The sequence below is a fragment of the Dendrobates tinctorius genome, unplaced genomic scaffold (assembly GCF_039654945.1).
Source record: "Dendrobates tinctorius isolate UK_male_01 unplaced genomic scaffold, ASM3965494v1 ptg000062l, whole genome shotgun sequence".
Taxonomy (NCBI): Eukaryota; Metazoa; Chordata; class Amphibia; order Anura; family Dendrobatidae; genus Dendrobates; species Dendrobates tinctorius.
This window is the reverse complement of record NW_027361730.1, coordinates 41004207-41031952: the sequence shown is the minus strand read 5'-3', so window position 1 is coordinate 41031952 and position 27746 is coordinate 41004207. Positions and strand designations below refer to the sequence as shown.

Below are 27746 nucleotides of genomic sequence, written 5' to 3'. Positions count from 1 at the left end.
TTCTCATCCTTTTTGTTTCCATCTGTTCTAGATGCCATGATAACTTTGGACATGCTCTGCTCATCTCTGCAGACAATTCCCTCTTCTCCGCTCTTCTGCAGGACATGTCGATGGGGTGTCCTTGAATAGCAAGGACACCGTGTAGTTTATCAACAATGACACAAATGTCAACAGCAAAATCCACACCAACTATAGTTAGTATATGCCTGCTACAGGCTTCAATTAACACCACAACATAGAGACAACTACTTCTGCAAATCAGTTAGGCACACGATTCGAGACGGTAAACACTGTGAGCAAAATGCGGAATCGGAAGAAACCAGCTTCAGCATCGATCTACCTGGGATGAAACTAGTGAACATGACCTCTAAAAAGCTGCTCCTGGCCCATACGGGGATCGAACCCGCGACCTTGGCGTTATTAGCACCACGCTCTAACCAACTGAGCTAACCGGCCATGGGTGTGGCATTACGTCCCTGCCGGGAAAAAAATGGAAAGCTGTACGAGCGCGATCCTTTTTTTTTTTTTTTGGGGGGGGGGGGGGGGTGGGGATGGATTTAGCACACATGTAGGGACTTTTGGTGGTAGACGCATATGTAACGCGTGACAGTCGAACAATAAAAGATCAAAAGCTCCTGCTTATGAAGATATTGCCGGATCAATCAGGTTCACGTAGCAGTGGCAAGAACATAAGAAACCTCCCCGTCGGGGAATCGAACCCCGGTCTCCCGCGTGACAGGCGGGGATACTCACCACTATACTAACGAGGATTGGCTGCGTCGAAACCTCTGACATCACACTCCGAGAAAGTGCACACGAGGCATGTGAGTGCTCAGAGGATCCACTGTGGGCCCTGCTCATTTTTCCTTTTTTGCACTTTCAGATAAGAGAGGTGAGACTGTGAAGAAAACTGCCATTTTGCCCTCACTGGCCAGAGTCAGTGCTCCTTTGGATGAGAGAAATGGGCCAGCCAGCAGACATCCGAATGATGGCAAAGCTGTCTATAGTGTCTGGGAGATTTAGTCAAACTTTTGCTCGGCTGACAACTATGGCCTCATTCACACAGCGGTTTTTTCTAGGCAGCACACTGACCCTAGAAGGATCTAGTGTCCTTAACAAGGGCGAAGAGATAGTAGAAGTGGTTATTAGCCATTTTTACCCTACATACAGGAGCCTCAATACTGAATAGAAGCAGGAAGTAGCGCAAATAAACTTTGACATCCAGGTACCTTTATAGATGATGTTTGCTCTTATTGGAGTCTTTCTCATCCTTTTTGTTTCCATCTGTTCTAGATGCCATGATAACTTTGGACATGCTCTGCTCATCTCTGCAGACAATTCCCTCTTCTCCGCTCTTCTGCAGGACATGTCGATGGGGTGTCCTTGAATAGCAAGGACACCGTGTAGTTTATCAACAATGACACAAATGTCAACAGCAAAATCCACACCAACTATAGTTAGTATATGCCTGCTACAGGCTTCAATTAACACCACAACATAGAGACAACTACTTCTGCAAATCAGTTAGGCACACGATTCGAGACGGTAAACACTGTGAGCAAAATGCGGAATCGGAAGAAACCAGCTTCAGCATCGATCTACCTGGGATGAAACTAGTGAACATGACCTCTAAAAAGCTGCTCCTGGCCCGTACGGGGATCGAACCCACGACCTTGGCGTTATTAGCACCACGCTCTAACCAACTGAGCTAACCGGCCATGGGTGTGGCATTACGTCCCTGCCGGGAAAAAAATGGAAAGCTGTACGAGCGCGATCCTTTTTTTTTTTTTTTTGGGGGGGGGTGGGGATGGATTTAGCACACATGTAGGGACTTTTGGTGGTAGACGCATATGTAACGCGTGACAGTCGAACAATAAAAGATCAAAAGCTCCTGCTTATGAAGATATTGCCGGATCAATCAGGTTCACGTAGCAGTGGCAAGAACATAAGAAACCTCCCCGTCGGGGAATCGAACCCCGGTCTCCCGCGTGACAGGCGGGGATACTCACCACTATACTAACGAGGATTGGCTGCGTCGAAACCTCTGACATCACACTCCGAGAAAGTGCACACGAGGCATGTGAGTGCTCAGAGGATCCACTGTGGGCCCTGCTCATTTTTCCTTTTTTGCACTTTCAGATAAGAGAGGTGAGACTGTGAAGAAAACTGCCATTTTGCCCTCACTGGCCAGAGTCAGTGCTCCTTTGGATGAGAGAAATGGGCCAGCCAGCAGACATCCGAATGATGGCAAAGCTGTCTATAGTGTCTGGGAGATTTAGTCAAACTTTTGCTCGGCTGACAACTATGGCCTCATTCACACAGCGGTTTTTTCTAGGCAGCACACTGACCCTAGAAGGATCTAGTGTCCTTAACAAGGGCGAAGAGATAGTAGAAGTGGTTATTAGCCATTTTTACCCTACATACAGGAGCCTCAATACTGAATAGAAGCAGGAAGTAGCGCAAATAAACTTTGACATCCAGGTACCTTTATAGATGATGTTTGCTCTTATTGGAGTCTTTCTCATCCTTTTTGTTTCCATCTGTTCTAGATGCCATGATAACTTTGGACATGCTCTGCTCATCTCTGCAGACAATTCCCTCTTCTCCGCTCTTCTGCAGGACATGTCGATGGGGTGTCCTTGAATAGCAAGGACACCGTGTAGTTTATCAACAATGACACAAATGTCAACAGCAAAATCCACACCAACTATAGTTAGTATATGCCTGCTACAGGCTTCAATTAACACCACAACATAGAGACAACTACTTCTGCAAATCAGTTAGGCACACGATTCGAGACGGTAAACACTGTGAGCAAAATGCGGAATCGGAAGAAACCAGCTTCAGCATCGATCTACCTGGGATGAAACTAGTGAACATGACCTCTAAAAAGCTGCTCCTGGCCCGTACGGGGATCGAACCCGCGACCTTGGCGTTATTAGCACCACGCTCTAACCAACTGAGCTAACCGGCCATGGGTGTGGCATTACGTCCCTGCCGGGAAAAAAATGGAAAGCTGTACGAGTGCGATCCTTTTTTTTTTTTTTTGGGGGGGGGGGGGGGTGGGGATGGATTTAGCACACATGTAGGGACTTTTGGTGGTAGACGCATATGTAACGCGTGACAGTCGAACAATAAAAGATCAAAAGCTCCTGCTTATGAAGATATTGCCGGATCAATCAGGTTCACGTAGCAGTGGCAAGAACATAAGAAACCTCCCCGTCGGGGAATCGAACCCCGGTCTCCCGCGTGACAGGCGGGGATACTCACCACTATACTAACGAGGATTGGCTGCGTCGAAACCTCTGACATCACACTCCGAGAAAGTGCACACGAGGCATGTGAGTGCTCAGAGGATCCACTGTGGGCCCTGCTCATTTTTCCTTTTTTGCACTTTCAGATAAGAGAGGTGAGACTGTGAAGAAAACTGCCATTTTGCCCTCACTGGCCAGAGTCAGTGCTCCTTTGGATGAGAGAAATGGGCCAGCCAGCAGACATCCGAATGATGGCAAAGCTGTCTATAGTGTCTGGGAGATTTAGTCAAACTTTTGCTCGGCTGACAACTATGGCCTCATTCACACAGCGGTTTTTTCTAGGCAGCACACTGACCCTAGAAGGATCTAGTGTCCTTAACAAGGGCGAAGAGATAGTAGAAGTGGTTATTAGCCATTTTTACCCTACATACAGGAGCCTCAATACTGAATAGAAGCAGGAAGTAGCGCAAATAAACTTTGACATCCAGGTACCTTTATAGATGATGTTTGCTCTTATTGGAGTCTTTCTCATCCTTTTTGTTTCCATCTGTTCTAGATGCCATGATAACTTTGGACATGCTCTGCTCATCTCTGCAGACAATTCCCTCTTCTCCGCTCTTCTGCAGGACATGTCGATGGGGTGTCCTTGAATAGCAAGGACACCGTGTAGTTTATCAACAATGACACAAATGTCAACAGCAAAATCCACACCAACTATAGTTAGTATATGCCTGCTACAGGCTTCAATTAACACCACAACATAGAGACAACTACTTCTGCAAATCAGTTAGGCACACGATTCGAGACGGTAAACACTGTGAGCAAAATGCGGAATCGGAAGAAACCAGCTTCAGCATCGATCTACCTGGGATGAAACTAGTGAACATGACCTCTAAAAAGCTGCTCCTGGCCCGTACGGGGATCGAACCCGCGACCTTGGCGTTATTAGCACCACGCTCTAACCAACTGAGCTAACCGGCCATGGGTGTGGCATTACGTCCCTGCCGGGAAAAAAATGGAAAGCTGTACGAGCGCGATCCTTTTTTTTTTTTTTTGGGGGGGGGGGGTGGGGATGGATTTAGCACACATGTAGGGACTTTTGGTGGTAGACGCATATGTAACGCGTGACAGTCGAACAATAAAAGATCAAAAGCTCCTGCTTATGAAGATATTGCCGGATCAATCAGGTTCACGTAGCAGTGGCAAGAACATAAGAAACCTCCCCGTCGGGGAATCGAACCCCGGTCTCCCGCGTGACAGGCGGGGATACTCACCACTATACTAACGAGGATTGGCTGCGTCGAAACCTCTGACATCACACTCCGAGAAAGTGCACACGAGGCATGTGAGTGCTCAGAGGATCCACTGTGGGCCCTGCTCATTTTTCCTTTTTTGCACTTTCAGATAAGAGAGGTGAGACTGTGAAGAAAACTGCCATTTTGCCCTCACTGGCCAGAGTCAGTGCTCCTTTGGATGAGAGAAATGGGCCAGCCAGCAGACATCCGAATGATGGCAAAGCTGTCTATAGTGTCTGGGAGATTTAGTCAAACTTTTGCTCGGCTGACAACTATGGCCTCATTCACACAGCGGTTTTTTCTAGGCAGCACACTGACCCTAGAAGGATCTAGTGTCCTTAACAAGGGCGAAGAGATAGTAGAAGTGGTTATTAGCCATTTTTACCCTACATACAGGAGCCTCAATACTGAATAGAAGCAGGAAGTAGCGCAAATAAACTTTGACATCCAGGTACCTTTATAGATGATGTTTGCTCTTATTGGAGTCTTTCTCATCCTTTTTGTTTCCATCTGTTCTAGATGCCATGATAACTTTGGACATGCTCTGCTCATCTCTGCAGACAATTCCCTCTTCTCCGCTCTTCTGCAGGACATGTCGATGGGGTGTCCTTGAATAGCAAGGACACCGTGTAGTTTATCAACAATGACACAAATGTCAACAGCAAAATCCACACCAACTATAGTTAGTATATGCCTGCTACAGGCTTCAATTAACACCACAACATAGAGACAACTACTTCTGCAAATCAGTTAGGCACACGATTCGAGACGGTAAACACTGTGAGCAAAATGCGGAATCGGAAGAAACCAGCTTCAGCATCGATCTACCTGGGATGAAACTAGTGAACATGACCTCTAAAAAGCTGCTCCTGGCCCGTACAGGGATCGAACCCGCGACCTTGGCGTTATTAGCACCACGCTCTAACCAACTGAGCTAACCGGCCATGGGTGTGGCATTACGTCCCTGCCGGGAAAAAAATGGAAAGCTGTACGAGCGCGATCCTTTTTTTTTTTTTTTGGGGGGGGGGGGTGGGGATGGATTTAGCACACATGTAGGGACTTTTGGTGGTAGACGCATATGTAACGCGTGACAGTCGAACAATAAAAGATCAAAAGCTCCTGCTTATGAAGATATTGCCGGATCAATCAGGTTCACGTAGCAGTGGCAAGAACATAAGAAACCTCCCCGTCGGGGAATCGAACCCCGGTCTCCCGCGTGACAGGCGGGGATACTCACCACTATACTAACGAGGATTGGCTGCGTAGAAACCTCTGACATCACACTCCGAGAAAGTGCACACGAGGCATGTGAGTGCTCAGAGGATCCACTGTGGGCCCTGCTCATTTTTCCTTTTTTGCACTTTCAGATAAGAGAGGTGAGACTGTGAAGAAAACTGCCATTTTGCCCTCACTGGCCAGAGTCAGTGCTCCTTTGGATGAGAGAAATGGGCCAGCCAGCAGACATCCGAATGATGGCAAAGCTGTCTATAGTGTCTGGGAGATTTAGTCAAACTTTTGCTCGGCTGACAACTATGGCCTCATTCACACAGCGGTTTTTTCTAGGCAGCACACTGACCCTAGAAGGATCTAGTGTCCTTAACAAGGGCGAAGAGATAGTAGAAGTGGTTATTAGCCATTTTTACCCTACATACAGGAGCCTCAATACTGAATAGAAGCAGGAAGTAGCGCAAATAAACTTTGACATCCAGGTACCTTTATAGATGATGTTTGCTCTTATTGGAGTCTTTCTCATCCTTTTTGTTTCCATCTGTTCTAGATGCCATGATAACTTTGGACATGCTCTGCTCATCTCTGCAGACAATTCCCTCTTCTCCGCTCTTCTGCAGGACATGTCGATGGGGTGTCCTTGAATAGCAAGGACACCGTGTAGTTTATCAACAATGACACAAATGTCAACAGCAAAATCCACACCAACTATAGTTAGTATATGCCTGCTACAGGCTTCAATTAACACCACAACATAGAGACAACTACTTCTGCAAATCAGTTAGGCACACGATTCGAGACGGTAAACACTGTGAGCAAAATGCGGAATCGGAAGAAACCAGCTTCAGCATCGATCTACCTGGGATGAAACTAGTGAACATGACCTCTAAAAAGCTGCTCCTGGCCCGTACGGGGATCGAACCCGCGACCTTGGCGTTATTAGCACCACGCTCTAACCAACTGAGCTAACCGGCCATGGGTGTGGCATTATGTCCCTGCCGGGAAAAAAATGGAAAGCTGTACGAGCGCGATCCTTTTTTTTTTTTTTTGGGGGGGGGGGGGGGGGGTGGGGATGGATTTAGCACACATGTAGGGACTTTTGGTGGTAGACGCATATGTAACGCGTGACAGTCGAACAATAAAAGATCAAAAGCTCCTGCTTATGAAGATATTGCCGGATCAATCAGGTTCACGTAGCAGTGGCAAGAACATAAGAAACCTCCCCGTCGGGGAATCGAACCCCGGTCTCCCGCGTGACAGGCGGGGATACTCACCACTATACTAACGAGGATTGGCTGCGTCGAAACCTCTGACATCACACTCCGAGAAAGTGCACACGAGGCATGTGAGTGCTCAGAGGATCCACTGTGGGCCCTGCTCATTTTTCCTTTTTTGCACTTTCAGATAAGAGAGGTGAGACTGTGAAGAAAACTGCCATTTTGCCCTCACTGGCCAGAGTCAGTGCTCCTTTGGATGAGAGAAATGGGCCAGCCAGCAGACATCCGAATGATGGCAAAGCTGTCTATAGTGTCTGGGAGATTTAGTCAAACTTTTGCTCGGCTGACAACTATGGCCTCATTCACACAGCGGTTTTTTCTAGGCAGCACACTGACCCTAGAAGGATCTAGTGTCCTTAACAAGGGCGAAGAGATAGTAGAAGTGGTTATTAGCCATTTTTACCCTACATACAGGAGCCTCAATACTGAATAGAAGCAGGAAGTAGCGCAAACAAACTTTGACATCCAGGTACCTTTATAGATGATGTTTGCTCTTATTGGAGTCTTTCTCATCCTTTTTGTTTCCATCTGTTCTAGATGCCATGATAACTTTGGACATGCTCTGCTCATCTCTGCAGACAATTCCCTCTTCTCCGCTCTTCTGCAGGACATGTCGATGGGGTGTCCTTGAATAGCAAGGACACCGTGTAGTTTATCAACAATGACACAAATGTCAACAGCAAAATCCACACCAACTATAGTTAGTATATGCCTGCTACAGGCTTCAATTAACACCACAACATAGAGACAACTACTTCTGCAAATCAGTTAGGCACACGATTCGAGACGGTAAACACTGTGAGCAAAATGCGGAATCGGAAGAAACCAGCTTCAGCATCGATCTACCTGGGATGAAACTAGTGAACATGACCTCTAAAAAGCTGCTCCTGGCCCGTACGGGGATCGAACCCGCGACCTTGGCGTTATTAGCACCACGCTCTAACCAACTGAGCTAACCGGCCATGGGTGTGGCATTACGTCCCTGCCGGGAAAAAAATGGAAAGCTGTACGAGCGCGATCCTTTTTTTTTTTTTTTGGGGGGGGGTGGGGATGGATTTAGCACACATGTAGGGACTTTTGGTGGTAGACGCATATGTAACGCGTGACAGTCGAACAATAAAAGATCAAAAGCTCCTGCTTATGAAGATATTGCCGGATCAATCAGGTTCACGTAGCAGTGGCAAGAACATAAGAAACCTCCCCGTCGGGGAATCGAACCCCGGTCTCCCGCGTGACAGGCGGGGATACTCACCACTATACTAACGAGGATTGGCTGCGTCGAAACCTCTGACATCACACTCCGAGAAAGTGCACACGAGGCATGTGAGTGCTCAGAGGATCCACTGTGGGCCCTGCTCATTTTTCCTTTTTTGCACTTTCAGATAAGAGAGGTGAGACTGTGAAGAAAACTGCCATTTTGCCCTCACTGGCCAGAGTCAGTGCTCCTTTGGATGAGAGAAATGGGCCAGCCAGCAGACATCCGAATGATGGCAAAGCTGTCTATAGTGTCTGGGAGATTTAGTCAAACTTTTGCTCGGCTGACAACTATGGCCTCATTCACACAGCGGTTTTTTCTAGGCAGCACACTGACCCTAGAAGGATCTAGTGTCCTTAACAAGGGCGAAGAGATAGTAGAAGTGGTTATTAGCCATTTTTACCCTACATACAGGAGCCTCAATACTGAATAGAAGCAGGAAGTAGCGCAAATAAACTTTGACATCCAGGTACCTTTATAGATGATGTTTGCTCTTATTGGAGTCTTTCTCATCCTTTTTGTTTCCATCTGTTCTAGATGCCATGATAACTTTGGACATGCTCTGCTCATCTCTGCAGACAATTCCCTCTTCTCCGCTCTTCTGCAGGACATGTCGATGGGGTGTCCTTGAATAGCAAGGACACCGTGTAGTTTATCAACAATGACACAAATGTCAACAGCAAAATCCACACCAACTATAGTTAGTATATGCCTGCTACAGGCTTCAATTAACACCACAACATAGAGACAACTACTTCTGCAAATCAGTTAGGCACACGATTCGAGACGGTAAACACTGAGCAAAATGCGGAATCGGAAGAAACCAGCTTCAGCATCGATCTACCTGGGATGAAACTAGTGAACATGACCTCTAAAAAGCTGCTCCTGGCCCGTACGGGGATCGAACCCGCGACCTTGGCGTTATTAGCACCACGCTCTAACCAACTGAGCTAACCGGCCATGGGTGTGGCATTACGTCCCTGCCGGGAAAAAAATGGAAAGCTGTACGAGCGCGATCCTTTTTTTTTTTTTTTGGGGGGGGGGGGGTGGGGATGGATTTAGCACACATGTAGGGACTTTTGGTGGTAGACGCATATGTAACGCGTGACAGTCGAACAATAAAAGATCAAAAGCTCCTGCTTATGAAGATATTGCCGGATCAATCAGGTTCACGTAGCAGTGGCAAGAACATAAGAAACCTCACCGTCGGGGAATCGAACCCCGGTCTCCCGCGTGACAGGCGGGGATACTCACCACTATACTAACGAGGATTGGCTGCGTCGAAACCTCTGACATCACACTCCGAGAAAGTGCACACGAGGCATGTGAGTGCTCAGAGGATCCACTGTGGGCCCTGCTCATTTTTCCTTTTTTGCACTTTCAGATAAGAGAGGTGAGACTGTGAAGAAAACTGCCATTTTGCCCTCACTGGCCAGAGTCAGTGCTCCTTTGGATGAGAGAAATGGGCCAGCCAGCAGACATCCGAATGATGGCAAAGCTGTCTATAGTGTCTGGGAGATTTAGTCAAACTTTTGCTCGGCTGACAACTATGGCCTCATTCACACAGTGGTTTTTTCTAGGCAGCACACTGACCCTAGAAGGATCTAGTGTCCTTAACAAGGGCGAAGAGATAGTAGAAGTGGTTATTAGCCATTTTTACCCTACATACAGGAGCCTCAATACTGAATAGAAGCAGGAAGTAGCGCAAATAAACTTTGACATCCAGGTACCTTTATAGATGATGTTTGCTCTTATTGGAGTCTTTCTCATCCTTTTTGTTTCCATCTGTTCTAGATGCCATGATAACTTTGGACATGCTCTGCTCATCTCTGCAGACAATTCCCTCTTCTCCGCTCTTCTGCAGGACATGTCGATGGGGTGTCCTTGAATAGCAAGGACACCGTGTAGTTTATCAACAATGACACAAATGTCAACAGCAAAATCCACACCAACTATAGTTAGTATATGCCTGCTACAGGCTTCAATTAACACCACAACATAGAGACAACTACTTCTGCAAATCAGTTAGGCACACGATTCGAGACGGTAAACACTGTGAGCAAAATGCGGAATCGGAAGAAACCAGCTTCAGCATCGATCTACCTGGGATGAAACTAGTGAACATGACCTCTAAAAAGCTGCTCCTGGCCCGTACGGGGATCGAACCCGCGACCTTGGCGTTATTAGCACCACGCTCTAACCAACTGAGCTAACCGGCCATGGGTGTGGCATTACGTCCCTGCCGGGAAAAAAATGGAAAGCTGTACGAGCGCGATCCTTTTTTTTTTTTTTTGGGGGGGGGGGTGGGGATGGATTTAGCACACATGTAGGGACTTTTGGTGGTAGACGCATATGTAACGCGTGACAGTCGAACAATAAAAGATCAAAAGCTCCTGCTTATGAAGATATTGCCGGATCAATCAGGTTCACGTAGCAGTGGCAAGAACATAAGAAACCTCCCCGTCGGGGAATCGAACCCCGGTCTCCCGCGTGACAGGCGGGGATACTCACCACTATACTAACGAGGATTGGCTGCGTCGAAACCTCTGACATCACACTCCGAGAAAGTGCACACGAGGCATGTGAGTGCTCAGAGGATCCACTGTGGGCCCTGCTCATTTTTCCTTTTTTGCACTTTCAGATAAGAGAGGTGAGACTGTGAAGAAAACTGCCATTTTGCCCTCACTGGCCAGAGTCAGTGCTCCTTTGGATGAGAGAAATGGGCCAGCCAGCAGACATCCGAATGATGGCAAAGCTGTCTATAGTGTCTGGGAGATTTAGTCAAACTTTTGCTCGGCTGACAACTATGGCCTCATTCACACAGCGGTTTTTTCTAGGCAGCACACTGACCCTAGAAGGATCTAGTGTCCTTAACAAGGGCGAAGAGATAGTAGAAGTGGTTATTAGCCATTTTTACCCTACATACAGGAGCCTCAATACTGAATAGAAGCAGGAAGTAGCGCAAATAAACTTTGACATCCAGGTACCTTTATAGATGATGTTTGCTCTTATTGGAGTCTTTCTCATCCTTTTTGTTTCCATCTGTTCTAGATGCCATGATAACTTTGGACATGCTCTGCTCATCTCTGCAGACAATTCCCTCTTCTCCGCTCTTCTGCAGGACATGTCGATGGGGTGTCCTTGAATAGCAAGGACACCGTGTAGTTTATCAACAATGACACAAATGTCAACAGCAAAATCCACACCAACTATAGTTAGTATATGCCTGCTACAGGCTTCAATTAACACCACAACATAGAGACAACTACTTCTGCAAATCAGTTAGGCACACGATTCGAGACGGTAAACACTGTGAGCAAAATGCGGAATCGGAAGAAACCAGCTTCAGCATCGATCTACCTGGGATGAAACTAGTGAACATGACCTCTAAAAAGCTGCTCCTGGCCCGTACGGGGATCGAACCCGCGACCTTGGCGTTATTAGCACCACGCTCTAACCAACTGAGCTAACCGGCCATGGGTGTGGCATTACGTCCCTGCCGGGAAAAAAATGGAAAGCTGTACGAGCGCGATCCTTTTTTTTTGTTTTTGGGGGGGGGGGTGGGGATGGATTTAGCACACATGTAGGAACTTTTGGTGGTAGACGCATATGTAACGCGTGACAGTCGAACAATAAAAGATCAAAAGCTCCAGCTTATGAAGATATTGCCGGATCAATCAGGTTCACGTAGCAGTGGCAAGAACATAAGAAACCTCCCCGTCGGGGAATCGAACCCCGGTCTCCCGCGTGACAGGCGGGGATACTCACCACTATACTAACGAGGATTGGCTGCGTCGAAACCTCTGACATCACACTCCGAGAAAGTGCACACGAGGCATGTGAGTGCTCAGAGGATCCACTGTGGGCCCTGCTCATTTTTCCTTTTTTGCACTTTCAGATAAGAGAGGTGAGACTGTGAAGAAAACTGCCATTTTGCCCTCACTGGCCAGAGTCAGTGCTCCTTTGGATGAGAGAAATGGGCCAGCCAGCAGACATCCGAATGATGGCAAAGCTGTCTATAGTGTCTGGGAGATTTAGTCAAACTTTTGCTCGGCTGACAACTATGGCCTCATTCACACAGCGGTTTTTTCTAGGCAGCACACTGACCCTAGAAGGATCTAGTGTCCTTAACAAGGGCGAAGAGATAGTAGAAGTGGTTATTAGCCATTTTTACCCTACATACAGGAGCCTCAATACTGAATAGAAGCAGGAAGTAGCGCAAATAAACTTTGACATCCAGGTACCTTTATAGATGATGTTTGCTCTTATTGGAGTCTTTCTCATCCTTTTTGTTTCCATCTGTTCTAGATGCCATGATAACTTTGGACATGCTCTGCTCATCTCTGCAGACAATTCCCTCTTCTCCGCTCTTCTGCAGGACATGTCGATGGGGTGTCCTTGAATAGCAAGGACACCGTGTAGTTTATCAACAATGACACAAATGTCAACAGCAAAATCCACACCAACTATAGTTAGTATATGCCTGCTACAGGCTTCAATTAACACCACAACATAGAGACAACTACTTCTGCAAATCAGTTAGGCACACGATTCGAGACGGTAAACACTGTGAGCAAAATGCGGAATCGGAAGAAACCAGCTTCAGCATCGATCTACCTGGGATGAAACTAGTGAACATGACCTCTAAAAAGCTGCTCCTGGCCCGTACGGGGATCGAACCCGCGACCTTGGCGTTATTAGCACCACGCTCTAACCAACTGAGCTAACCGGCCATGGGTGTGGCATTACGTCCCTGCCGGGAAAAAAATGGAAAGCTGTACGAGCGCGATCCTTTTTTTTTTTTTTTTTTTTGGGGGGGGGGTGGGGATGGATTTAGCACACATGTAGGGACTTTTGGTGGTAGACGCATATGTAACGCGTGACAGTCGAACAATAAAAGATCAAAAGCTCCTGCTTATGAAGATATTGCCGGATCAATCAGGTTCACGTAGCAGTGGCAAGAACATAAGAAACCTCCCCGTCGGGGAATCGAACCCCGGTCTCCCGCGTGACAGGCGGGGATACTCACCACTATACTAACGAGGATTGGCTGCGTTGAAACCTCTGACATCACACTCCGAGAAAGTGCACACGAGGCATGTGAGTGCTCAGAGGATCCACTGTGGGCCCTGCTCATTTTTCCTTTTTTGCACTTTCAGATAAGAGAGGTGAGACTGTGAAGAAAACTGCCATTTTGCCCTCACTGGCCAGAGTCAGTGCTCCTTTGGATGAGAGAAATGGGCCAGCCAGCAGACATCCGAATGATGGCAAAGCTGTCTATAGTGTCTGGGAGATTTAGTCAAACTTTTGCTCGGCTGACAACTATGGCCTCATTCACACAGCGGTTTTTTCTAGGCAGCACACTGACCCTAGAAGGATCTAGTGTCCTTAACAAGGGCGAAGAGATAGTAGAAGTGGTTATTAGCCATTTTTACCCTACATACAGGAGCCTCAATACTGAATAGAAGCAGGAAGTAGCGCAAATAAACTTTGACATCCAGGTACCTTTATAGATGATGTTTGCTCTTATTGGAGTCTTTCTCATCCTTTTTGTTTCCATCTGTTCTAGATGCCATGATAACTTTGGACATGCTCTGCTCATCTCTGCAGACAATTCCCTCTTCTCCGCTCTTCTGCAGGACATGTCGATGGGGTGTCCTTGAATAGCAAGGACACCGTGTAGTTTATCAACAATGACACAAATGTCAACAGCAAAATCCACACCAACTATAGTTAGTATATGCCTGCTACAGGCTTCAATTAACACCACAACATAGAGACAACTACTTCTGCAAATCAGTTAGGCACACGATTCGAGACGGTAAACACTGTGAGCAAAATGCGGAATCGGAAGAAACCAGCTTCAGCATCGATCTACCTGGGATGAAACTAGTGAACATGACCTCTAAAAAGCTGCTCCTGGCCCGTACGGGGATCGAACCCGCGACCTTGGCGTTATTAGCACCACGCTCTAACCAACTGAGCTAACCGGCCATGGGTGTGGCATTACGTCCCTGCCGGGAAAAAAATGGAAAGCTGTACGAGCGCGATCCTTTTTTTTTTTTTTTTGGGGGGGGGGTGGGGATGGATTTAGCACACATGTAGGGACTTTTGGTGGTAGACGCATATGTAACGCGTGACAGTCGAACAATAAAAGATCAAAAGCTCCTGCTTATGAAGATATTGCCGGATCAATCAGGTTCACGTAGCAGTGGCAAGAACATAAGAAACCTCCCCGTCGGGGAATCGAACCCCGGTCTCCCGCGTGACAGGCGGGGATACTCACCACTATACTAACGAGGATTGGCTGCGTCGAAACCTCTGACATCACACTCCGAGAAAGTGCACACGAGGCATGTGAGTGCTCAGAGGATCCACTGTGGGCCCTGCTCATTTTTCCTTTTTTGCACTTTCAGATAAGAGAGGTGAGACTGTGAAGAAAACTGCCATTTTGCCCTCACTGGCCAGAGTCAGTGCTCCTTTGGATGAGAGAAATGGGCCAGCCAGCTGACATCCGAATGATGGCAAAGCTGTCTATAGTGTCTGGGAGATTTAGTCAAACTTTTGCTCGGCTGACAACTATGGCCTCATTCACACAGCGTTTTTTTCTAGGCAGCACACTGACCCTAGAAGGATCTAGTGTCCTTAACAAGGGCGAAGAGATAGTAGAAGTGGTTATTAGCCATTTTTACCCTACATACAGGAGCCTCAATACTGAATAGAAGCAGGAAGTAGCGCAAATAAACTTTGACATCCAGGTACCTTTATAGATGATGTTTGCTCTTATTGGAGTCTTTCTCATCCTTTTTGTTTCCATCTGTTCTAGATGCCATGATAACTTTGGACATGCTCTGCTCATCTCTGCAGACAATTCCCTCTTCTCCGCTCTTCTGCAGGACATGTCGATGGGGTGTCCTTGAATAGCAAGGACACCGTGTAGTTTATCAACAATGACACAAATGTCAACAGCAAAATCCACACCAACTATAGTTAGTATATGCCTGCTACAGGCTTCAATTAACACCACAACATAGAGACAACTACTTCTGCAAATCAGTTAGGCACACGATTCGAGACGGTAAACACTGTGAGCAAAATGCGGAATCGGAAGAAACCAGCTTCAGCATCGATCTACCTGGGATGAAACTAGTGAACATGACCTCTAAAAAGCTGCTCCTGGCCCGTACGGGGATCGAACCCGCGACCTTGGCGTTATTAGCACCACGCTCTAACCAACTGAGCTAACCGGCCATGGGTGTGGCATTACGTCCCTGCCGGGAAAAAAATGGAAAGCTGTACGAGCGCGATCCTTTTTTTTTTTTTTTTGGGGGGGGGGGTGGGGATGGATTTAGCACACATGTAGGGACTTTTGGTGGTAGACGCATATGTAACGCGTGACAGTCGAACAATAAAAGATCAAAAGCTCCTGCTTATGAAGATATTGCCGGATCAATCAGGTTCACGTAGCAGTGGCAAGAACATAAGAAACCTCCCCGTCGGGGAATCGAACCCCGGTCTCCCGCGTGACAGGCGGGGATACTCACCACTATACTAACGAGGATTGGCTGCGTCGAAACCTCTGACATCACACTCCGAGAAAGTGCACACGAGGCATGTGAGTGCTCAGAGGATCCACTGTGGGCCCTGCTCATTTTTCCTTTTTTGCACTTTCAGATAAGAGAGGTGAGACTGTGAAGAAAACTGCCATTTTGCCCTCACTGGCCAGAGTCAGTGCTCCTTTGGATGAGAGAAATGGGCCAGCCAGCAGACATCCGAATGATGGCAAAGCTGTCTATAGTGTCTGGGAGATTTAGTCAAACTTTTGCTCGGCTGACAACTATGGCCTCATTCACACAGCGGTTTTTTCTAGGCAGCACACTGACCCTAGAAGGATCTAGTGTCCTTAACAAGGGCGAAGAGATAGTAGAAGTGGTTATTAGCCATTTTTACCCTACATACAGGAGCCTCAATACTGAATAGAAGCAGGAAGTAGCGCAAATAAACTTTGACATCCAGGTACCTTTATAGATGATGTTTGCTCTTATTGGAGTCTTTCTCATCCTTTTTGTTTCCATCTGTTCTAGATGCCATGATAACTTTGGACATGCTCTGCTCATCTCTGCAGACAATTCCCTCTTCTCCGCTCTTCTGCAGGACATGTCGATGGGGTGTCCTTGAATAGCAAGGACACCGTGTAGTTTATCAACAATGACACAAATGTCAACAGCAAAATCCACACCAACTATAGTTAGTATATGCCTGCTACAGGCTTCAATTAACACCACAACATAGAGACAACTACTTCTGCAAATCAGTTAGGCACACGATTCGAGACGGTAAACACTGTGAGCAAAATGCGGAATCGGAAGAAACCAGCTTCAGCATCGATCTACCTGGGATGAAACTAGTGAACATGACCTCTAAAAAGCTGCTCCTGGCCCGTACGGGGATCGAACCCGCGACCTTGGCGTTATTAGCACCACGCTCTAACCAACTGAGCTAACCGGCCATGGGTGTGGCATTACGTCCCTGCCGGGAAAAAAATGGAAAGCTGTACGAGCGCGATCCTTTTTTTTTTTTTTGGGGGGGGGGGGGGTGGGGATGGATTTAGCACACATGTAGGGACTTTTGGTGGTAGACGCATATGTAACGCGTGACAGTCGAACAATAAAAGATCAAAAGCTCCTGCTTATGAAGATATTGCCGGATCAATCAGGTTCACGTAGCAGTGGCAAGAACATAAGAAACCTCCCCGTCGGGGAATCGAACCCCGGTCTCCCGCGTGACAGGCGGGGATACTCACCACTATACTAACGAGGAGTGGCTGCGTCGAAACCTCTGACATCACACTCCGAGAAAGTGCACACGAGGCATGTGAGTGCTCAGAGGATCCACTGTGGGCCCTGCTCATTTTTCCTTTTTTGCACTTTCAGATAAGAGAGGTGAGACTGTGAAGAAAACTGCCATTTTGCCCTCACTGGCCAGAGTCAGTGCTCCTTTGGATGAGAGAAATGGGCCAGCCAGCAGACATCCGAATGATGGCAAAGCTGTCTATAGTGTCTGGGAGATTTAGTCAAACTTTTGCTCGGCTGACAACTATGGCCTCATTCACACAGCGGTTTTTTCTAGGCAGCACACTGACCCTAGAAGGATCTAGTGTCCTTAACAAGGGCGAAGAGATAGTAGAAGTGGTTATTAGCCATTTTTACCCTACATACAGGAGCCTCAATACTGAATAGAAGCAGGAAGTAGCGCAAATAAACTTTGACATCCAGGTACCTTTATAGATGATGTTTGCTCTTATTGGAGTCTTTCTCATCCTTTTTGTTTCCATCTGTTCTAGATGCCATGATAACTTTGGACATGCTCTGCTCATCTCTGCAGACAATTCCCTCTTCTCCGCTCTTCTGCAGGACATGTCGATGGGGTGTCCTTGAATAGCAAGGACACCGTGTAGTTTATCAACAATGACACAAATGTCAACAGCAAAATCCACACCAACTATAGTTAGTATATGCCTGCTACAGGCTTCAATTAACACCACAACATAGAGACAACTACTTCTGCAAATCAGTTAGGCACACGATTCGAGACGGTAAACACTGTGAGCAAAATGCGGAATCGGAAGAAACCAGCTTCAGCATCGATCTACCTGGGATGAAACTAGTGAACATGACCTCTAAAAAGCTGCTCCTGGCCCGTACGGGGATCGAACCCGCGACCTTGGCGTTATTAGCACCACGCTCTAACCAACTGAGCTAACCGGCCATGGGTGTGGCATTATGTCCCTGCCGGGAAAAAAATGGAAAGCTGTACGAGCGCGATCCTTTTTTTTTTTTTTTTGGGGGGGGGGTGGGGATGGATTTAGCACACATGTAGGGACTTTTGGTGGTAGACGCATATGTAACGCGTGACAGTCGAACAATAAAAGATCAAAAGCTCCTGCTTATGAAGATATTGCCGGATCAATCAGGTTCACGTAGCAGTGGCAAGAACATAAGAAACCTCCCCGTCGGGGAATCGAACCCCGGTCTCCCGCGTGACAGGCGGGGATACTCACCACTATACTAACGAGGATTGGCTGCGTCGAAACCTCTGACATCACACTCCGAGAAAGTGCACACGAGGCATGTGAGTGCTCAGAGGATCCACTGTGGGCCCTGCTCATTTTTCCTTTTTTGCACTTTCAGATAAGAGAGGTGAGACTGTGAAGAAAACTGCCATTTTGCCCTCACTGGCCAGAGTCAGTGCTCCTTTGGATGAGAGAAATGGGCCAGCCAGCAGACATCCGAATGATGGCAAAGCTGTCTATAGTGTCTGGGAGATTTAGTCAAACTTTTGCTCGGCTGACAACTATGGCCTCATTCACACAGCGGTTTTTTCTAGGCAGCACACTGACCCTAGAAGGATCTAGTGTCCTTAACAAGGGCGAAGAGATAGTAGAAGTGGTTATTAGCCATTTTTACCCTACATACAGGAGCCTCAATACTGAATAGAAGCAGGAAGTAGCGCAAATAAACTTTGACATCCAGGTACCTTTATAGATGATGTTTGCTCTTATTGGAGTCTTTCTCATCCTTTTTGTTTCCATCTGTTCTAGATGCCATGATAACTTTGGACATGCTCTGCTCATCTCTGCAGACAATTCCCTCTTCTCCGCTCTTCTGCAGGACATGTCGATGGGGTGTCCTTGAATAGCAAGGACACCGTGTAGTTTATCAACAATGACACAAATGTCAACAGCAAAATCCACACCAACTATAGTTAGTATATGCCTGCTACAGGCTTCAATTAACACCACAACATAGAGACAACTACTTCTGCAAATCAGTTAGGCACACGATTCGAGACGGTAAACACTGTGAGCAAAATGCGGAATCGGAAGAAACCAGCTTCAGCATCGATCTACCTGGGATGAAACTAGTGAACATGACCTCTAAAAAGCTGCTCCTGGCCCGTACCCGCGACCTTGGCGTTATTAGCACCACGCTCTAACCAACTGAGCTAACCGGCCATGGGTGTGGCATTACGTCCCTGCCGGGAAAAAAATGGAAAGCTGTACGAGCGCGATCCTTTTTTTTTTTTTTTGGGGGGGGGGGGGGTGGGGATGGATTTAGCACACATGTAGGGACTTTTGGTGGTAGACGCATATGTAACGCGTGACAGTCGAACAATAAAAGATCAAAAGCTCCTGCTTATGAAGATATTGCCGGATCAATCAGGTTCACGTAGCAGTGGCAAGAACATAAGAAACCTCCCCGTTGGGGAATCAAACCCCGGTCTCCCGCGTGACAGGAGGGGATACTCACCACTATACTAACGAGGATTGGCTGCGTCAAAACCTCTGACATCACACTCCGAGAAAGTGCACACGAGGCATGTGAGTGCTCAGAGGATCCACTGTGGGCCCTGCTCATTTTTCCTTTTTTGCACTTTCAGATAAGAGAGGTGAGACTGTGAAGAAAACTGCCATTTTGCCCTCACTGGCCAGAGTCAGTGCTCCTTTGGATGAGAGAAATGGGCCAGCCAGCAGACATCCGAATGATGGCAAAGCTGTCTATAGTGTCTGGGAGATTTAGTCAAACTTTTGCTCGGCTGACAACTATGGCCTCATTCACACAGCGGTTTTTTCTAGGCAGCACACTGACCCTAGAAGGATCTAGTGTCCTTAACAAGGGCGAAGAGATAGTAGAAGTGGTTATTAGCCATTTTTACCCTACATACAGGAGCCTCAATACTGAATAGAAGCAGGAAGTAGCGCAAATAAACTTTGACATCCAGGTACCTTTATAGATGATGTTTGCTCTTATTGGAGTCTTTCTCATCCTTTTTGTTTCCATCTGTTCTAGATGCCATGATAACTTTGGACATGCTCTGCTCATCTCTGCAGACAATTCCCTCTTCTCCGCTCTTCTGCAGGACATGTCGATGGGGTGTCCTTGAATAGCAAGGACACCGTGTAGTTTATCAACAATGACACAAATGTCAACAGCAAAATCCACACCAACTATAGTTAGTATATGCCTGCTACAGGCTTCAATTAACACCACAACATAGAGACAACTACTTCTGCAAATCAGTTAGGCACACGATTCGAGACGGTAAACACTGTGAGCAAAATGCGGAATCGGAAGAAACCAGCTTCAGCATCGATCTACCTGGGATGAAACTAGTGAACATGACCTCTAAAAAGCTGCTCCTGGCCCGTACGGGGATCGAACCCGCGACCTTGGCGTTATTAGCACCACGCTCTAACCAACTGAGCTAACAGGCCATGGGTGTGGCATTACGTCCCTGCCGGGAAAAAAATGGAAAGCTGTACGAGCGCGATCCTTTTTTTTTTTTTTTTGGGGGGGGGGGGGGTGGGGATGGATTTAGCACACATGTAGGGACTTTTGGTGGTAGACGCATATGTAAGGCGTGACAGTCGAACAATAAAAGATCAAAAGCTCCTGCTTATGAAGCTATTGCCGGATCAATCAGGTTCACGTAGCAGTGGCAAGAACATAAGAAACCTCCCCGTCGGGGAATCGAACCCCGGTCTCCCGCGTGACAGGCGGGGATACTCACCACTATACTAACGAGGATTGGCTGCGTCGAAACCTCTGACATCACACTCCGAGAAAGTGCACACGAGGCATGTGAGTGCTCAGAGGATCCACTGTGGGCCCTGCTCATTTTTCCTTTTTTGCACTTTCAGATAAGAGAGGTGAGACTGTGAAGAAAACTGCCATTTTGCCCTCACTGGCCAGAGTCAGTGCTCCTTTGGATGAGAGAAATGGGCCAGCCAGCAGACATCCGAATGATGGCAAAGCTGTCTATAGTGTCTGGGAGATTTAGTCAAACTTTTGCTCGGCTGACAACTATGGCCTCATTCACACAGCGGTTTTTTCTAGGCAGCACACTGACCCTAGAAGGATCTAGTGTCCTTAACAAGGGCGAAGAGATAGTAGAAGTGGTTATTAGCCATTTTTACCCTACATACAGGAGCCTCAATACTGAATAGAAGCAGGAAGTAGCGCAAATAAACTTTGACATCCAGGTACCTTTATAGATGATGTTTGCTCTTATTGGAGTCTTTCTCATCCTTTTTGTTTCCATCTGTTCTAGATGCCATGATAACTTTGGACATGCTCTGCTCATCTCTGCAGACAATTCCCTCTTCTCCGCTCTTCTGCAGGACATGTCGATGGGGTGTCCTTGAATAGCAAGGACACCGTGTAGTTTATCAACAATGACACAAATGTCAACAGCAAAATCCACACCAACTATAGTTAGTATATGCCTGCTACAGGCTTCAATTAACACCACAACATAGAGACAACTACTTCTGCAAATCAGTTAGGCACACGATTCGAGACGGTAAACACTGTGAGCAAAATGCGGAATCGGAAGAAACCAGCTTCAGCATCGATCTACCTGGGATGAAACTAGTGAACATGACCTCTAAAAAGCTGCTCCTGGCCCGTACGGGGATCGAACCCGCGACCTTGGCGTTATTAGCACCACGCTCTAACCAACTAAGCTAACCGGCCATGGGTGTGGCATTACGTCCCTGCCGGGAAAAAAATGGAAAGCTGTACGAGCGCGATCCTTTTTTTTTTTTTTTGGGGGGGGGGGGGTGGGGATGGATTTAGCACACATGTAGGGACTTTTGGTGGTAGACGCATATGTAACGCGTGACAGTCGAACAATAAAAGATCAAAAGCTCCTGCTTATGAAGATATTGCCGGATCAATCAGGTTCACGTAGCAGTGGCAAGAACATAAGAAACCTCCCGCGTGACAGGCGGGGATACTCACCACTATACTAACGAGGATTGGCTGCGTCGAAACCTCTGACATCACACTCCGAGAAAGTGCACACGAGGCATGTGAGTGCTCAGAGGATCCACTGTGGGCCCTGCTCATTTTTCCTTTTTTGCACTTTCAGATAAGAGAGGTGAGACTGTGAAGAAAACTGCCATTTTGCCCTCACTGGCCAGAGTCAGTGCTCCTTTGGATGAGAGAAATGGGCCAGCCAGCAGACATCCGAATGATGGCAAAGCTGTCTATAGTGTCTGGGAGATTTAGTCAAACTTTTGCTCGGCTGACAACTATGGCCTCATTCACACAGCGGTTTTTTCTAGGCAGCACACTGACCCTAGAAGGATCTAGTGTCCTTAACAAGGGCGAAGAGATAGTAGAAGTGGTTATTAGCCATTTTTACCCTACATACAGGAGCCTCAATACTGAATAGAAGCAGGAAGTAGCGCAAATAAACTTTGACATCCAGGTACCTTTATAGATGATGTTTGCTCTTATTGGAGTCTTTCTCATCCTTTTTGTTTCCATCTGTTCTAGATGCCATGATAACTTTGGACATGCTCTGCTCATCTCTGCAGACAATTCCCTCTTCTCCGCTCTTCTGCAGGACATGTCGATGGGGTGTCCTTGAATAGCAAGGACACCGTGTAGTTTATCAACAATGACACAAATGTCAACAGCAAAATCCACACCAACTATAGTTAGTATATGCCTGCTACAGGCTTCAATTAACACCACAACATAGAGACAACTACTTCTGCAAATCAGTTAGGCACACGATTCGAGACGGTAAACACTGTGAGCAAAATGCGGAATCGGAAGAAACCAGCTTCAGCATCGATCTACCTGGGATGAAACTAGTGAACATGACCTCTAAAAAGCTGCTCCTGGCCCGTACGGGGATCGAACCCGCGACCTTGGCGTTATTAGCACCACGCTCTAACCAACTGAGCTAACCGGCCATGGGTGTGGCATTATGTCCCTGCCGGGAAAAAAATGGAAAGCTGTACGAGCGCGATCCTTTTTTTTTTTTTTTTGGGGGGGGGGTGGGGATGGATTTAGCACACATGTAGGGACTTTTGGTGGTAGACGCATATGTAACGCGTGACAGTCGAACAATAAAAGATCAAAAGCTCCTGCTTATGAAGATATTGCCGGATCAATCAGGTTCACGTAGCAGTGGCAAGAACATAAGAAACCTCCCCGTCGGGGAATCGAACCCCGGTCTCCCGCGTGACAGGCGGGGATACTCACCACTATACTAACGAGGATTGGCTGCGTCGAAACCTCTGACATCACACTCCGAGAAAGTGCACACGAGGCATGTGAGTGCTCAGAGGATCCACTGTGGGCCCTGCTCATTTTTCCTTTTTTGCACTTTCAGATAAGAGAGGTGAGACTGTGAAGAAAACTGCCATTTTGCCCTCACTGGCCAGAGTCAGTGCTCCTTTGGATGAGAGAAATGGGCCAGCCAGCAGACATCCGAATGATGGCAAAGCTGTCTATAGTGTCTGGGAGATTTAGTCAAACTTTTGCTCGGCTGACAACTATGGCCTCATTCACACAGCGGTTTTTTCTAGGCAGCACACTGACCCTAGAAGGATCTAGTGTCCTTAACAAGGGCGAAGAGATAGTAGAAGTGGTTATTAGCCATTTTTACCCTACATACAGGAGCCTCAATACTGAATAGAAGCAGGAAGTAGCGCAAATAAACTTTGACATCCAGGTACCTTTATAGATGATGTTTGCTCTTATTGGAGTCTTTCTCATCCTTTTTGTTTCCATCTGTTCTAGATGCCATGATAACTTTGGACATGCTCTGCTCATCTCTGCAGACAATTCCCTCTTCTCCGCTCTTCTGCAGGACATGTCGATGGGGTGTCCTTGAATAGCAAGGACACCGTGTAGTTTATCAACAATGACACAAATGTCAACAGCAAAATCCACACCAACTATAGTTAGTATATGCCTGCTACAGGCTTCAATTAACACCACAACATAGAGACAACTACTTCTGCAAATCAGTTAGGCACACGATTCGAGACGGTAAACACTGTGAGCAAAATGCGGAATCGGAAGAAACCAGCTTCAGCATCGATCTACCTGGGATGAAACTAGTGAACATGACCTCTAAAAAGCTGCTCCTGGCCCGTACCCGCGACCTTGGCGTTATTAGCACCACGCTCTAACCAACTGAGCTAACCGGCCATGGGTGTGGCATTACGTCCCTGCCGGGAAAAAAATGGAAAGCTGTACGAGCGCGATCCTTTTTTTTTTTTTTTGGGGGGGGGGGGGTGGGGATGGATTTAGCACACATGTAGGGACTTTTGGTGGTAGACGCATATGTAACGCGTGACAGTCGAACAATAAAAGATCAAAAGCTCCTGCTTATGAAGATATTGCCGGATCAATCAGGTTCACGTAGCAGTGGCAAGAACATAAGAAACCTCCCCGTTGGGGAATCAAACCCCGGTCTCCCGCGTGACAGGAGGGGATACTCACCACTATACTAACGAGGATTGGCTGCGTCAAAACCTCTGACATCACACTCCGAGAAAGTGCACACGAGGCATGTGAGTGCTCAGAGGATCCACTGTGGGCCCTGCTCATTTTTCCTTTTTTGCACTTTCAGATAAGAGAGGTGAGACTGTGAAGAAAACTGCCATTTTGCCCTCACTGGCCAGAGTCAGTGCTCCTTTGGATGAGAGAAATGGGCCAGCCAGCAGACATCCGAATGATGGCAAAGCTGTCTATAGTGTCTGGGAGATTTAGTCAAACTTTTGCTCGGCTGACAACTATGGCCTCATTCACACAGCGGTTTTTTCTAGGCAGCACACTGACCCTAGAAGGATCTAGTGTCCTTAACAAGGGCGAAGAGATAGTAGAAGTGGTTATTAGCCATTTTTACCCTACATACAGGAGCCTCAATACTGAATAGAAGCAGGAAGTAGCGCAAATAAACTTTGACATCCAGGTACCTTTATAGATGATGTTTGCTCTTATTGGAGTCTTTCTCATCCTTTTTGTTTCCATCTGTTCTAGATGCCATGATAACTTTGGACATGCTCTGCTCATCTCTGCAGACAATTCCCTCTTCTCCGCTCTTCTGCAGGACATGTCGATGGGGTGTCCTTGAATAGCAAGGACACCGTGTAGTTTATCAACAATGACACAAATGTCAACAGCAAAATCCACACCAACTATAGTTAGTATATGCCTGCTACAGGCTTCAATTAACACCACAACATAGAGACAACTACTTCTGCAAATCAGTTAGGCACACGATTCGAGACGGTAAACACTGTGAGCAAAATGCGGAATCGGAAGAAACCAGCTTCAGCATCGATCTACCTGGGATGAAACTAGTGAACATGACCTCTAAAAAGCTGCTCCTGGCCCGTACGGGGATCGAACCCGCGACCTTGGCGTTATTAGCACCACGCTCTAACCAACTGAGCTAACAGGCCATGGGTGTGGCATTACGTCCCTGCCGGGAAAAAAATGGAAAGCTGTACGAGCGCGATCCTTTTTTTTTTTTTTTGGGGGGGGGGGGGGTGGGGATGGATTTAGCACACATGTAGGGACTTTTGGTGGTAGACGCATATGTAAGGCGTGACAGTCGAACAATAAAAGATCAAAAGCTCCTGCTTATGAAGCTATTGCCGGATCAATCAGGTTCACGTAGCAGTGGCAAGAACATAAGAAACCTCCCCGTCGGGGAATCGAACCCCGGTCTCCCGCGTGACAGGCGGGGATACTCACCACTATACTAACGAGGATTGGCTGCGTCGAAACCTCTGACATCACACTCCGAGAAAGTGCACACGAGGCATGTGAGTGCTCAGAGGATCCACTGTGGGCCCTGCTCATTTTTCCTTTTTTGCACTTTCAGATAAGAGAGGTGAGACTGTGAAGAAAACTGCCATTTTGCCCTCACTGGCCAGAGTCAGTGCTCCTTTGGATGAGAGAAATGGGCCAGCCAGCAGACATCCGAATGATGGCAAAGCTGTCTATAGTGTCTGGGAGATTTAGTCAAACTTTTGCTCGGCTGACAACTATGGCCTCATTCACACAGCGGTTTTTTCTAGGCAGCACACTGACCCTAGAAGGATCTAGTGTCCTTAACAAGGGCGAAGAGATAGTAGAAGTGGTTATTAGCCATTTTTACCCTACATACAGGAGCCTCAATACTGAATAGAAGCAGGAAGTAGCGCAAATAAACTTTGACATCCAGGTACCTTTATAGATGATGTTTGCTCTTATTGGAGTCTTTCTCATCCTTTTTGTTTCCATCTGTTCTAGATGCCATGATAACTTTGGACATGCTCTGCTCATCTCTGCAGACAATTCCCTCTTCTCCGCTCTTCTGCAGGACATGTCGATGGGGTGTCCTTGAATAGCAAGGACACCGTGTAGTTTATCAACAATGACACAAATGTCAACAGCAAAATCCACACCAACTATAGTTAGTATATGCCTGCTACAGGCTTCAATTAACACCACAACATAGAGACAACTACTTCTGCAAATCAGTTAGGCACACGATTCGAGACGGTAAACACTGTGAGCAAAATGCGGAATCGGAAGAAACCAGCTTCAGCATCGATCTACCTGGGATGAAACTAGTGAACATGACCTCTAAAAAGCTGCTCCTGGCCCGTACGGGGATCGAACCCGCGACCTTGGCGTTATTAGCACCACGCTCTAACCAACTAAGCTAACCGGCCATGGGTGTGGCATTACGTCCCTGCCGGGAAAAAAATGGAAAGCTGTACGAGCGCGATCCTTTTTTTTTTTTTTTGGGGGGGGGGGGGTGGGGATGGATTTAGCACACATGTAGGGACTTTTGGTGGTAGACGCATATGTAACGCGTGACAGTCGAACAATAAAAGATCAAAAGCTCCTGCTTATGAAGATATTGCCGGATCAATCAGGTTCACGTAGCAGTGGCAAGAACATAAGAAACCTCCCGCGTGACAGGCGGGGATACTCACCACTATACTAACGAGGATTGGCTGCGTCGAAACCTCTGACATCACACTCCGAGAAAGTGCACACGAGGCATGTGAGTGCTCAGAGGATCCACTGTGGGCCCTGCTCATTTTTCCTTTTTTGCACTTTCAGATAAGAGAGGTGAGACTGTGAAGAAAACTGCCATTTTGCCCTCACTGGCCAGAGTCAGTGCTCCTTTGGATGAGAGAAATGGGCCAGCCAGCAGACATCCGAATGATGGCAAAGCTGTCTATAGTGTCTGGGAGATTTAGTCAAACTTTTGCTCGGCTGACAACTATGGCCTCATTCACACAGCGGTTTTTTCTAGGCAGCACACTGACCCTAGAAGGATCTAGTGTCCTTAACAAGGGCGAAGAGATAGTAGAAGTGGTTATTAGCCATTTTTACCCTACATACAGGAGCCTCAATACTGAATAGAAGCAGGAAGTAGCGCAAATAAACTTTGACATCCAGGTACCTTTATAGATGATGTTTGCTCTTATTGGAGTCTTTCTCATCCTTTTTGTTTCCATCTGTTCTAGATGCCATGATAACTTTGGACATGCTCTGCTCATCTCTGCAGACAATTCCCTCTTCTCCGCTCTTCTGCAGGACATGTCGATGGGGTGTCCTTGAATAGC

The 27746-nt window shown here is 47.1% G+C and overlaps 37 non-coding genes across 37 annotated transcripts; all 37 read right to left on the bottom strand.

Annotated features, from left to right (window-relative positions):
- Nucleotides 1-382: 382 nt before the first annotated feature.
- TRNAI-AAU (transfer RNA isoleucine (anticodon AAU)) lies at nucleotides 383-456 on the bottom strand. The gene has a single exon. It is a non-coding gene; the product is annotated as a tRNA-Ile (tRNA).
- A 242-nt stretch (nucleotides 457-698) lies between these two features.
- TRNAD-GUC (transfer RNA aspartic acid (anticodon GUC)) lies at nucleotides 699-770 on the bottom strand. Its single transcript has one exon. It is a non-coding gene; the product is annotated as a tRNA-Asp (tRNA).
- An 874-nt stretch (nucleotides 771-1644) lies between these two features.
- TRNAI-AAU (transfer RNA isoleucine (anticodon AAU)) lies at nucleotides 1645-1718 on the bottom strand. Its single transcript has one exon. It is a non-coding gene; the product is annotated as a tRNA-Ile (tRNA).
- Nucleotides 1719-1954: 236 nt separating this feature from the next.
- Nucleotides 1955-2026, bottom strand: TRNAD-GUC (transfer RNA aspartic acid (anticodon GUC)). Its single transcript has one exon. It is a non-coding gene; the product is annotated as a tRNA-Asp (tRNA).
- An 874-nt stretch (nucleotides 2027-2900) lies between these two features.
- On the bottom strand, nucleotides 2901-2974 carry TRNAI-AAU (transfer RNA isoleucine (anticodon AAU)). The gene has a single exon. It is a non-coding gene; the product is annotated as a tRNA-Ile (tRNA).
- Nucleotides 2975-3215: 241 nt separating this feature from the next.
- Nucleotides 3216-3287, bottom strand: TRNAD-GUC (transfer RNA aspartic acid (anticodon GUC)). Its single transcript has one exon. It is a non-coding gene; the product is annotated as a tRNA-Asp (tRNA).
- Nucleotides 3288-4161: 874 nt separating this feature from the next.
- Nucleotides 4162-4235, bottom strand: TRNAI-AAU (transfer RNA isoleucine (anticodon AAU)). Its single transcript has one exon. It is a non-coding gene; the product is annotated as a tRNA-Ile (tRNA).
- A 238-nt stretch (nucleotides 4236-4473) lies between these two features.
- TRNAD-GUC (transfer RNA aspartic acid (anticodon GUC)) lies at nucleotides 4474-4545 on the bottom strand. Its single transcript has one exon. It is a non-coding gene; the product is annotated as a tRNA-Asp (tRNA).
- An 874-nt stretch (nucleotides 4546-5419) lies between these two features.
- Nucleotides 5420-5493, bottom strand: TRNAI-AAU (transfer RNA isoleucine (anticodon AAU)). Its single transcript has one exon. It is a non-coding gene; the product is annotated as a tRNA-Ile (tRNA).
- A 238-nt stretch (nucleotides 5494-5731) lies between these two features.
- TRNAD-GUC (transfer RNA aspartic acid (anticodon GUC)) lies at nucleotides 5732-5803 on the bottom strand. The gene has a single exon. It is a non-coding gene; the product is annotated as a tRNA-Asp (tRNA).
- Nucleotides 5804-6677: 874 nt separating this feature from the next.
- Nucleotides 6678-6751, bottom strand: TRNAI-AAU (transfer RNA isoleucine (anticodon AAU)). The gene has a single exon. It is a non-coding gene; the product is annotated as a tRNA-Ile (tRNA).
- Nucleotides 6752-6995: 244 nt separating this feature from the next.
- TRNAD-GUC (transfer RNA aspartic acid (anticodon GUC)) lies at nucleotides 6996-7067 on the bottom strand. The gene has a single exon. It is a non-coding gene; the product is annotated as a tRNA-Asp (tRNA).
- Nucleotides 7068-7941: 874 nt separating this feature from the next.
- TRNAI-AAU (transfer RNA isoleucine (anticodon AAU)) lies at nucleotides 7942-8015 on the bottom strand. Its single transcript has one exon. It is a non-coding gene; the product is annotated as a tRNA-Ile (tRNA).
- Nucleotides 8016-8250: 235 nt separating this feature from the next.
- Nucleotides 8251-8322, bottom strand: TRNAD-GUC (transfer RNA aspartic acid (anticodon GUC)). The gene has a single exon. It is a non-coding gene; the product is annotated as a tRNA-Asp (tRNA).
- An 872-nt stretch (nucleotides 8323-9194) lies between these two features.
- Nucleotides 9195-9268, bottom strand: TRNAI-AAU (transfer RNA isoleucine (anticodon AAU)). Its single transcript has one exon. It is a non-coding gene; the product is annotated as a tRNA-Ile (tRNA).
- A 1185-nt stretch (nucleotides 9269-10453) lies between these two features.
- On the bottom strand, nucleotides 10454-10527 carry TRNAI-AAU (transfer RNA isoleucine (anticodon AAU)). The gene has a single exon. It is a non-coding gene; the product is annotated as a tRNA-Ile (tRNA).
- Nucleotides 10528-10764: 237 nt separating this feature from the next.
- On the bottom strand, nucleotides 10765-10836 carry TRNAD-GUC (transfer RNA aspartic acid (anticodon GUC)). The gene has a single exon. It is a non-coding gene; the product is annotated as a tRNA-Asp (tRNA).
- An 874-nt stretch (nucleotides 10837-11710) lies between these two features.
- TRNAI-AAU (transfer RNA isoleucine (anticodon AAU)) lies at nucleotides 11711-11784 on the bottom strand. The gene has a single exon. It is a non-coding gene; the product is annotated as a tRNA-Ile (tRNA).
- Nucleotides 11785-12021: 237 nt separating this feature from the next.
- TRNAD-GUC (transfer RNA aspartic acid (anticodon GUC)) lies at nucleotides 12022-12093 on the bottom strand. The gene has a single exon. It is a non-coding gene; the product is annotated as a tRNA-Asp (tRNA).
- Nucleotides 12094-12967: 874 nt separating this feature from the next.
- Nucleotides 12968-13041, bottom strand: TRNAI-AAU (transfer RNA isoleucine (anticodon AAU)). The gene has a single exon. It is a non-coding gene; the product is annotated as a tRNA-Ile (tRNA).
- A 241-nt stretch (nucleotides 13042-13282) lies between these two features.
- TRNAD-GUC (transfer RNA aspartic acid (anticodon GUC)) lies at nucleotides 13283-13354 on the bottom strand. Its single transcript has one exon. It is a non-coding gene; the product is annotated as a tRNA-Asp (tRNA).
- An 874-nt stretch (nucleotides 13355-14228) lies between these two features.
- TRNAI-AAU (transfer RNA isoleucine (anticodon AAU)) lies at nucleotides 14229-14302 on the bottom strand. The gene has a single exon. It is a non-coding gene; the product is annotated as a tRNA-Ile (tRNA).
- A 237-nt stretch (nucleotides 14303-14539) lies between these two features.
- On the bottom strand, nucleotides 14540-14611 carry TRNAD-GUC (transfer RNA aspartic acid (anticodon GUC)). The gene has a single exon. It is a non-coding gene; the product is annotated as a tRNA-Asp (tRNA).
- Nucleotides 14612-15485: 874 nt separating this feature from the next.
- TRNAI-AAU (transfer RNA isoleucine (anticodon AAU)) lies at nucleotides 15486-15559 on the bottom strand. Its single transcript has one exon. It is a non-coding gene; the product is annotated as a tRNA-Ile (tRNA).
- A 238-nt stretch (nucleotides 15560-15797) lies between these two features.
- On the bottom strand, nucleotides 15798-15869 carry TRNAD-GUC (transfer RNA aspartic acid (anticodon GUC)). Its single transcript has one exon. It is a non-coding gene; the product is annotated as a tRNA-Asp (tRNA).
- An 874-nt stretch (nucleotides 15870-16743) lies between these two features.
- Nucleotides 16744-16817, bottom strand: TRNAI-AAU (transfer RNA isoleucine (anticodon AAU)). The gene has a single exon. It is a non-coding gene; the product is annotated as a tRNA-Ile (tRNA).
- A 239-nt stretch (nucleotides 16818-17056) lies between these two features.
- On the bottom strand, nucleotides 17057-17128 carry TRNAD-GUC (transfer RNA aspartic acid (anticodon GUC)). The gene has a single exon. It is a non-coding gene; the product is annotated as a tRNA-Asp (tRNA).
- An 874-nt stretch (nucleotides 17129-18002) lies between these two features.
- Nucleotides 18003-18076, bottom strand: TRNAI-AAU (transfer RNA isoleucine (anticodon AAU)). Its single transcript has one exon. It is a non-coding gene; the product is annotated as a tRNA-Ile (tRNA).
- Nucleotides 18077-18313: 237 nt separating this feature from the next.
- TRNAD-GUC (transfer RNA aspartic acid (anticodon GUC)) lies at nucleotides 18314-18385 on the bottom strand. Its single transcript has one exon. It is a non-coding gene; the product is annotated as a tRNA-Asp (tRNA).
- Nucleotides 18386-20508: 2123 nt separating this feature from the next.
- TRNAI-AAU (transfer RNA isoleucine (anticodon AAU)) lies at nucleotides 20509-20582 on the bottom strand. Its single transcript has one exon. It is a non-coding gene; the product is annotated as a tRNA-Ile (tRNA).
- Nucleotides 20583-20823: 241 nt separating this feature from the next.
- On the bottom strand, nucleotides 20824-20895 carry TRNAD-GUC (transfer RNA aspartic acid (anticodon GUC)). Its single transcript has one exon. It is a non-coding gene; the product is annotated as a tRNA-Asp (tRNA).
- An 874-nt stretch (nucleotides 20896-21769) lies between these two features.
- On the bottom strand, nucleotides 21770-21843 carry TRNAI-AAU (transfer RNA isoleucine (anticodon AAU)). The gene has a single exon. It is a non-coding gene; the product is annotated as a tRNA-Ile (tRNA).
- A 1158-nt stretch (nucleotides 21844-23001) lies between these two features.
- On the bottom strand, nucleotides 23002-23075 carry TRNAI-AAU (transfer RNA isoleucine (anticodon AAU)). The gene has a single exon. It is a non-coding gene; the product is annotated as a tRNA-Ile (tRNA).
- A 237-nt stretch (nucleotides 23076-23312) lies between these two features.
- Nucleotides 23313-23384, bottom strand: TRNAD-GUC (transfer RNA aspartic acid (anticodon GUC)). The gene has a single exon. It is a non-coding gene; the product is annotated as a tRNA-Asp (tRNA).
- A 2122-nt stretch (nucleotides 23385-25506) lies between these two features.
- On the bottom strand, nucleotides 25507-25580 carry TRNAI-AAU (transfer RNA isoleucine (anticodon AAU)). The gene has a single exon. It is a non-coding gene; the product is annotated as a tRNA-Ile (tRNA).
- A 240-nt stretch (nucleotides 25581-25820) lies between these two features.
- Nucleotides 25821-25892, bottom strand: TRNAD-GUC (transfer RNA aspartic acid (anticodon GUC)). Its single transcript has one exon. It is a non-coding gene; the product is annotated as a tRNA-Asp (tRNA).
- Nucleotides 25893-26766: 874 nt separating this feature from the next.
- On the bottom strand, nucleotides 26767-26840 carry TRNAI-AAU (transfer RNA isoleucine (anticodon AAU)). Its single transcript has one exon. It is a non-coding gene; the product is annotated as a tRNA-Ile (tRNA).
- Between the last annotated feature and the right edge of the window lie 906 nt (nucleotides 26841-27746).